At 45.3% G+C, this 8,215-nt stretch overlaps 1 long non-coding RNA gene across 1 annotated transcript; it reads left to right on the top strand.

Annotated features, from left to right (window-relative positions):
* Positions 1-1,123: 1,123 nt before the first annotated feature.
* Positions 1,124-1,652, top strand: LOC142767282 (uncharacterized). The gene is made up of 3 exons (XR_012884804.1): positions 1,124-1,191; positions 1,298-1,413; positions 1,532-1,652. It is a non-coding gene; the product is annotated as an uncharacterized LOC142767282 (long non-coding RNA).
* Positions 1,653-8,215: the final 6,563 nt, after the last annotated feature.

Raw genomic sequence — 8,215 nt, 5'->3', positions numbered from 1 at the left:
CTGTTCGTTTTTTTGCTTGTCCGTTTTTTTCGATCTGTTCGTTTTTCTGCCTGTCCGTATTTCTGTCTGTCCGTTTGTCGGCCTGTCCGTTTTTCTGCCTGTGCGTGTTTCTGCCTGTCCGTTTTTCTGCCTGACCGTTTTTCAGCTCGTCCGTTTCTTAACCCGTCCGTTTTTCGCCCGTCCGTTTTTTTTCTGCCCATCCGTTTTTTTTTTCTGCCTATCCGTTTTTTTTTGCCCGTCCGTTTTTTTTTTGTTCGTCCGTTTCTTATTTCTCGATCTGTTGCTTTTCCTCTGGTCGGAAAGAGTCGAGGGAAAGTGTCTCCTTACAGTTGCGTGATACTTTGGAACTGCATTTGAAATTTTGTCCGTGTGATAGCGGAATAATCGCAAGCTATAGCTATAAAAGCTTACAAGGTGTAATAAAGCTGATGCAGAGCTCAACATTAGTTTGAAATTGTATAGCTTTTTCCTGTTTTTTCCACAAATGCACCTTCTTAGGTCAGATCTCTATGCAAAGCACAACAACTTGACACCGAGGTTGAGTGGAACAAATATTGTGTGCTTACAACAACAAAAAAAAAAAAAACTGCAACTTACGTAAGCGCTAAAGGCACGTATGTAAAGCGAGTGAAGAAGACAGGACAAGTGCTTGTCTTTACGTGCGTTTAGAGTTTACAGAAGTTGTGGATAAGTACCATCTAGAACAAATCCAGCGCCTTCTAAACAAACACTATATTTTTCTTTACGTTTCTTGTTCTATAAAATGGGACACGTATGAGTGCCTTTTGTTACTAAAAAACTGATGCAACAAGACTATTCAGTGCTGTCCACGTGGCTATTTTGATTAGTTAGTGATCCCCGTTTGGTCCACCTGCAGTTTTCAAGTATTCAGAAGGTTCGTTTTAACTTGCTGTAATGCATGCGCAACTCGTTGCTCGACCTGAGCCTGAACGAGTGAGTCAACTCGCGCGTTTGCTGAGCATGAATGCTTGTGCCTTCTAAAGGCACATTCTGTTACTGGTGCTTGTACCTTTTTTAAGGTTTGATGTTTGTTGCCTTTTTATATTTATATATTTATTATGGCATACAGTCATTTCAGCCCCTGGTGTTGGTCATTTTTGCAGCAGCTGAATCGACGTTGAGCAAAGACGAAAGCGGAAATTACGACAGGAGCAGTGCAACATTAGAATCGTGAGAACTGTGCTGACGCTTTTTACTGAACACAGAATGGAATCAACTTGGTTCTGAAGCTCCTTCCATCTGTGGAAGATCATAGTGCTTACTTCTTTAATTGCAGGGGCCTACTGTCGCATCCAATCATTAGGTACGAGGCCAGTCGTGGTCCTCTTGAAGTAGCAAGGTTGATGCGGAGTAGAGACGGCCGGCGCCTATGTAGGAGCGGTACAACATGTGGTGAGAGCTTTGCAGGTGCTCGATACAACGCAGAACCAAGTTGTTTTGTTTGCGAAGCGGCTCCCATCTACTTAAGAATCCTTGGGTCTTCTTTTTTATTCACATTGGTCAATTTCAGTGTGCACTCGATTCAAAGCACCCTGTCGAGGTCCCGGTGAAGCAGCCTAGTCCACGTTGAGGAGAGATGTGCTGAGCGGAAATGACGAAATTCTAGCAGACAAACAACGGTGAGAACTTATGGTTCTGTTGTAGACGCTGCACTGTTTTTCATGGCCACATATTGTATGAGGCAGCTATTCTATTTAGACCAAAAAGGATTATCACTAAGACATTCAGCGACTACTGTAAGATTTATACATGGATAGGCTATGAGCGAGAATCCATCAGTTAGTATCTATAGAAAGGTTTGAATTATTGAAGAAACTGCTTCCGAAACGTTTACTATACTGTACATTGCTTCATTGCGGGTTTCCAAATGCGAGACTATGTATTGTGCACCACAGCGTAGCTAGGCAGAGTTGAGTATTTGAGGTTTTATGTTTATTTGTAGAAGCACCTCCCCAGGCATGTATGTGCGCTAGAAGACATAAATGAGCTTGTGTAAAAAGAATCGGAGACCGCTAACCCTATCCCCTGAACGAAATACCTGTTTGCGCACCTGACTGCGCGGGTATGCAGTTATGTTGGAAAATGAGCGCCAAAAATAGATGAGGACTAAAGAAGGCACAACACAGGCGCTCCTCTCTTACTGCCATTTTTTCATCACAACTATGAGCCACCATCTAGTCAGTTTCTATTCTAATAGTTAGGCAGATTATGATGCGTGAGAAAGTGGAGACGTGACCAAAAACGTGAACTGGGAGGAGGCTGATAATGCTAAATAATAGGTTAAATGAGGTCATACGTCAGCGAAAAAATGTTGAGCCCACTCAGACTTCCTCAATTATATATCTCGTCGTCAGCACTCTTCATGGTACTTTGATGGTCAAGTGACTGCGGATGATTGGCATGTCAACATTGAAATCGAAGAATGAGTAAGAGAGGGGAAAAGACGAAAAACTAAATACAGAAAGCGAACTAAAGAGACAGAAGGCCACTCCACAGTGCTCTGTAAATAACCATGCACTCGGAACACAATTGTGATTTGTCCTGCCAAAGCGGTATATTTCAACCAAAATACGACACGCTGCAATTTGATTGTGGTGCCATTTTAGTGCGAATTCTGCACCGAGATATCCGTGGTTACAAAATTCGGTGTTCCTAGAGTAGAGGGGGTGAAAAAAAAAGCGCTAGCCGCTTGACTCAATCCTTATAGTCATTTATTTCGGTGATTTAATGAGTACCCTGCCTGTTTCCTTTGCATGATAAACATTTTTTTCATCGTCGTCCTTCATAATGATGCTTGCAGGCTACTATAGACGGGCTCCAACCTCATCCTATACGAGGGGGTCGAGGCTACGTACCGAATGAAGACACGGCCGTCAAGCGTCACTTGGGTGAGGGCAGTGGCTCTGGCGAGGACCGCTACCAAAAGTAGTTCGTGCGAGATATGGACAACGGAGAAAGGACAGGCCGCATACAACTCTGTTTCTTCACTTCCCGCTAAGCGCGTCCACCAATGACGGCATGGCCATCAGGCACGTGGCAGTTTTGCAGAATACTGACAACTTCGAGGACGGAACCACTTGTTTTGCCACTTTCGGCAAAACGTGTCCCTCTTTGACGACACGGTCATCACGCGCCGTTTGGGTGAGGACTTCAGCTGCGAGGATGCATACTCCTGTGACTTGACTGACAGCAGTGTGAATGATGAGGACACGCCCATTACTGTGCTTCGTCATATCTGGAAATGCACTTGACAGTGATCTGAGCCCCGTCATTGGACGGCAACGGAAATGCAAAACGCTGGAGATACGTCTGCACTGCTGGCGCGAGTGCCTCACTATGAACAGTAGTGTTCATACCCTATCGTAGAAACCACGTAGCGCATTTTACAGCGGGCCGACCTAAATTACAGCATTGTGTCGTTACCTGTTCCTGGGAGCTACGTCACATGCCTTATTCGTCTTCGCATCATATAAGCCCGTGAATGAATTCTGCGGTAGTGACTGACAAAATGTTCAATAAAGTTTGTGGGGGCGATGGTGGGCAAAAATGAGAAGCTCGGAGCGGGGGGGGGGGGGGGGAGCGCACTCGCATGGAAATTTTGTTCGGTTGAGCCCGAACTGCACGAAGCTGTATTTTTCTAAATTTTTTCCCTTGTGTGTTCTCTGAAGGCCTGAGCCGAAGTTTGGTGGTCCCGAGCCCAGATTGGCGCCGAACCGCGACCCTGGTAAGTATCGGGCTAAACTAGGAGACATACACGCTACTTCAACCGTACGAAAGATCCTACAATAGGAAAGTGAAAATGCGCATCATACGAAAAAAGGTAAGGAGTGAAAAACTGAAGCAAACACTATGACTGCCATGTAGCAAGAGGAGTCTCCTTAAGGCTATTGCATGGTAGAAGCGTAGAATCGCGCCAGCCGTCAATACTATGAAAGAAACAATGAATCTGTTTTTTGAATGCCCGCTCATTACAAAGAGTTTATGGTTCAGCAGCAGCAGCAGCAGCAGCAGCAGCAGCAGCAGCAGCGGCAGCGGCAGCAGCAGCGGCAGCGGCAGCGGCAGCGGCAGCGGCGGCGGCGGCGGCGGCGGCGGCTTGAACATGCGGCTGCATAAATGGGCCCTTCGCTGATTAACTAAAGGGATAATTGTGCCATTGTGGGCACTTGATTGCGCTAGCAACAGGCATTCAGTAATACTTCGAAGTATCCAATGTTACGAGCACAGACGTTCATTTCATCGCAGCCCGAATGAGACGTGCACGCAAAACCAAAGCAGGCTAGCAGTTCAGAAAGCGATGTGCAGGAGGCTTTCGCGATCTACTCTTGAAGGCGAAGCTCAAACATCCTCCAATTTTTTTCAACCAAGCTTTCGTTAAAATAGCCTCGTTTTACATTTCTTTCAGTTCATGACTCACGTTAAGGTTATTGCAAATGCCCTCAAATCCCAGCTTTTAGATCTAAAGTTCCACGGAGGTCTCCATTTCGTGTCCCGACTGTGGCGGATATAGCCATGTGAACCACAGTCTCAGGGTGTTCCCATCCTTACAGCGCCACACGGATCAAGACATCTTGAGAGCTCATTTTGTAACGCGATGCCATTATAGAGCTCGTTTCACAGAAATACCAGCGCCGGCGTCGTTGATTGTAAGCGAAATAAAAATCGTTCCTGCGTGACCAAAAAAATTGAAAAAGATGCTAACAAAGAAATACAGGGTGCCAGTGGGGATCGAACGCAGATAATTTGTATCGGAGCGGCGATCGAATCCGCGTCATTAGCGGGACAAGCGGGTGTTCGGCCTGCTTTTGAATACAGTGAAAAAAACCTCTCTGCTTGGAAATGCAGTGAAAGTAACGTTTATTCTTTACAAACACACGCGCCCAGTATACATGTTTCACAATACAACATAAAACATTGCCGTAATAATGCGTGGTACAAGCGTACATTGCCATGGGGTGTCGGGGAATGGCATTATCATAATGACTTCATAGTTTAAAGGCAATAATATCTCTATAACGTCCCACTCCTAAAGGCAAAGCTTAAGGGTTTCCAATATTTATTTTATTTACTGCTCAAAAAGCCTCCACTGTTTCTGACAACTCCAGACCCTCCAGAAGGCCCATGACGGGGTGCCGAGGCTTGGCTTTCCCATCCTGACATGGGAGTGGCTTGTGGATCTTTCTCAGTAAATATAGGGAGATGACTTCTCTGTGACGCCAATAAAGTTTAATACCTACCAACCTATTTTCACGACGCACTCGTATGATGCCTTCTCCAAGCCCCTGTGAGCCTCAGTAGGTAAGACTGACAACGCACAGACCGACAACGCCCATGCCGACACCACTTTTGAAGCGAGGGGACCTAGCTTCGCTATCCAATGCTGTGTCGAGGTTTCGCTTTTTTATCTATTTTATAGCAACTTCACTGGGGCACGAACTGACAAATGTTTAAATGTTGGCGCAATGAAAACGTTGGAGTACTCGCAACCTTGGCCTTTTTAGGATCTGAATGGCGATAGCGATATCCTGTCCTTAGTGCGTGCATTTCAACGACTCCGTGCATACTTTGTACTGTGGGACGTTACTCGAGAAGTTCGAACAGTGGAATGGATAATGCACGTGGAATGTTTCCTACCTTGCTGAGCACCCACTTCGCGGCCTTAAGGGGATATGCGCACTAACGTCTACGCCTGTCGTAATGGGTGGCTTGCTTCAAACGACGAAGTCCTCACAATGGCATGGTATGATGCCCGATGGACATGCACGCTTGTACCTCGCAATATTACTACAATGTTACATGTAATATGAAGCCTGTGTACACAACGCTTGTGTTAGTAAAACATGGAAGTCATTTACACGGCATTTAAATGCAAGAGAAGCTATTTCAACAGTACTTCCCAGCGGACTCGTGGCTCTGGTAGAATAAGTGCTTTTTCACACAAAAAGCAGTGGTTCCATCCGCATTTCGACTCGGAAATATTTTATTACTTACATTTACATCTTTCTCAACTTTGAGTCCCGGACGGGATGATGATTTTTCGCTAGCAAGCAACCAACAACACCCATGCCGACACCAACGCTACCTTCAGAATTTCTATGAACGGAGGTCTTTAGCGCTTTCGCGATAAAAAAGGCCGATGGGTACTCGATGACACTCGTATAGTCCCTCCTCGAAATTATCTTCAATGTGCACTGCACATCCTGAATACTGCACAACTACCTGAATATATTATGCTTAACGACAGTGGATGATAATGAGCATAATCTTTAATCAATAATTTAAAAATGTTTCATTGTTGAAACCTGAACCACGAGATTGAAATAGCTGGAAGAATGAGAATGGTGTGGAGAACATTTGGCAAGCACTCTCAAATCATGACAGGTAGATTGCCATAATCCCTCACGAGCACGGTATATAACAGCTGCATCTTGCCGGTACTTAGGTATGAAGCAGAAACCTGGAGACTTACAAAGAGGGTTCAGCGTAAATCGAGGACGACGCAGCAAGCAATGGAGAGAAAAATAGTAGGTGTAACCTTAAGAGACAAGAAGAGAGCTAAGTGGATTAAAGAACAAACGGGGGTTAAGGATATCATAGTTGAAATCAAGAAGAGGAAATGGACGTGGGCCGGGCATGTAGCGCGTAGACAGGATAACCACTGTTCATCAAGAGTAACTAACTGGATTCCCAGAGAAGGAAAGCGGGTTAGGGGGAGACAGAAGGTTAGGTGGGCAGATGAGATTAAGAAGTTCGCGGGTATAAATTGGCAGCAGCAAGCACAGGACCGAGTTGACTGACGGAACACGGGAGAGGCCTTTGTCCTGCTGGGGACGAAATCAGGCTGATGATGATGATTATTGAAACTTATCTGCGGCTGCTATATTGGTATTCTAGGTTTGGTGCACATACAGTTGCATATTAAATAAAAGAAGGCTGAATAAAAGGCATCTTAACAAGTTTGCTTCTTCCCGATAAAACTTCGTGTATGAGATACCGATTACCACCTGCTAATCTTCTGCCAATTGTTCTCAGTTCCCTTTTGTTGTATTTTTAACTGAGGGTCCCGTTTCCAGTATATATACGCTGGGACCCTCATCTGTATACAAGAGTTTTGTACTTGATGCTTGTGTAACTAATAAATCTGACAATAATAAATAATAAAAATTGAGTTGCTACTTTTTCGTGATAAGGATAAACTTTTGTATAAAGTCAAACATTGCCATGTGGGGCCATCTGTACGTGTAAGACCCTTGCGTAGCTGACTGTTCCGCAATACAAGTCGAAAACCGCTAAAAAAAGTTGAGGCCCTTATCACCCCGATAAGGTTCAACTTTTGTGTGATGTCACACCTTCAAGTGATGTGCCATCTATCCGCACTTTCCGAGTTAAAAGTTTCCTTGGTACGTTGGCTTCACCACACGATTGGCCAAGACCGGCCAAAAACGTTTAGCCCCTTATCCCCCCAATAAAGCTCAATTTTTGTATGATGTCATACCTCGCAGCGATGCGCCATCTATGCGCACTTTCCGAATTAAATGTTCCCCTGGTACGTTGGCATCTCTACACGAATGGCTAAAAACGGTCGAAAAAGTTTAGCCCCTTATCACCCCCGATAAGGCCCAGCTTTTTGTGACCTCACACCTTGCAGAAATGCGCCATCTATGCGCGCTTTCCGAGTTAAAAGTTTCTCTGCTACGTTGGCTTCACCACACGAAGGGTCAAAAAGCCGTCGAAAAAGTTTAGCCCCTTATCACCCCCGACAAGGCTGAACTTTTTTCTGACGTCACACCTTGCTGCAATACGCCATTTATGCGCACTTTCGGAATTAAAAGTTCTCCTGGTACGTTGGCTTCACCGCACGAATGACTAAAAAGTGGTCGAAAAAGTTTAGCCCCTTATCACCCCCGATAAGGTTCAACTTTTTTCTGATGTCACACCCTGCAGCAATGCGCCGTCTATGCACACTTTCCAATTTAAAACTTCCCTGGTGCGTTGGTTTCACCGTAGGAATGGCCTCACCGTACAGAAAAAAGTTGAGCCTTATCGGGGGTGATAAGGGCGTAAACTTTTTCGACCGTTTTTGGTCCTGCATGTGGTGAAGCCAACGTACAAGGGGACTTTAAACTTGGAAAGCGTGCACAGACAGCGCATTGCTGCAGGGTGTGACGTCAGAAAAAAGTTGGGCCTTATCGGGGGT

This window comes from Rhipicephalus microplus, chromosome 7, assembly GCF_043290135.1.
Source record: "Rhipicephalus microplus isolate Deutch F79 chromosome 7, USDA_Rmic, whole genome shotgun sequence".
Taxonomy (NCBI): Eukaryota; Metazoa; Arthropoda; class Arachnida; order Ixodida; family Ixodidae; genus Rhipicephalus; species Rhipicephalus microplus.
Note: the sequence above shows the minus strand (reverse complement) of the source record. Positions and strands in the feature narration are given on the sequence as shown.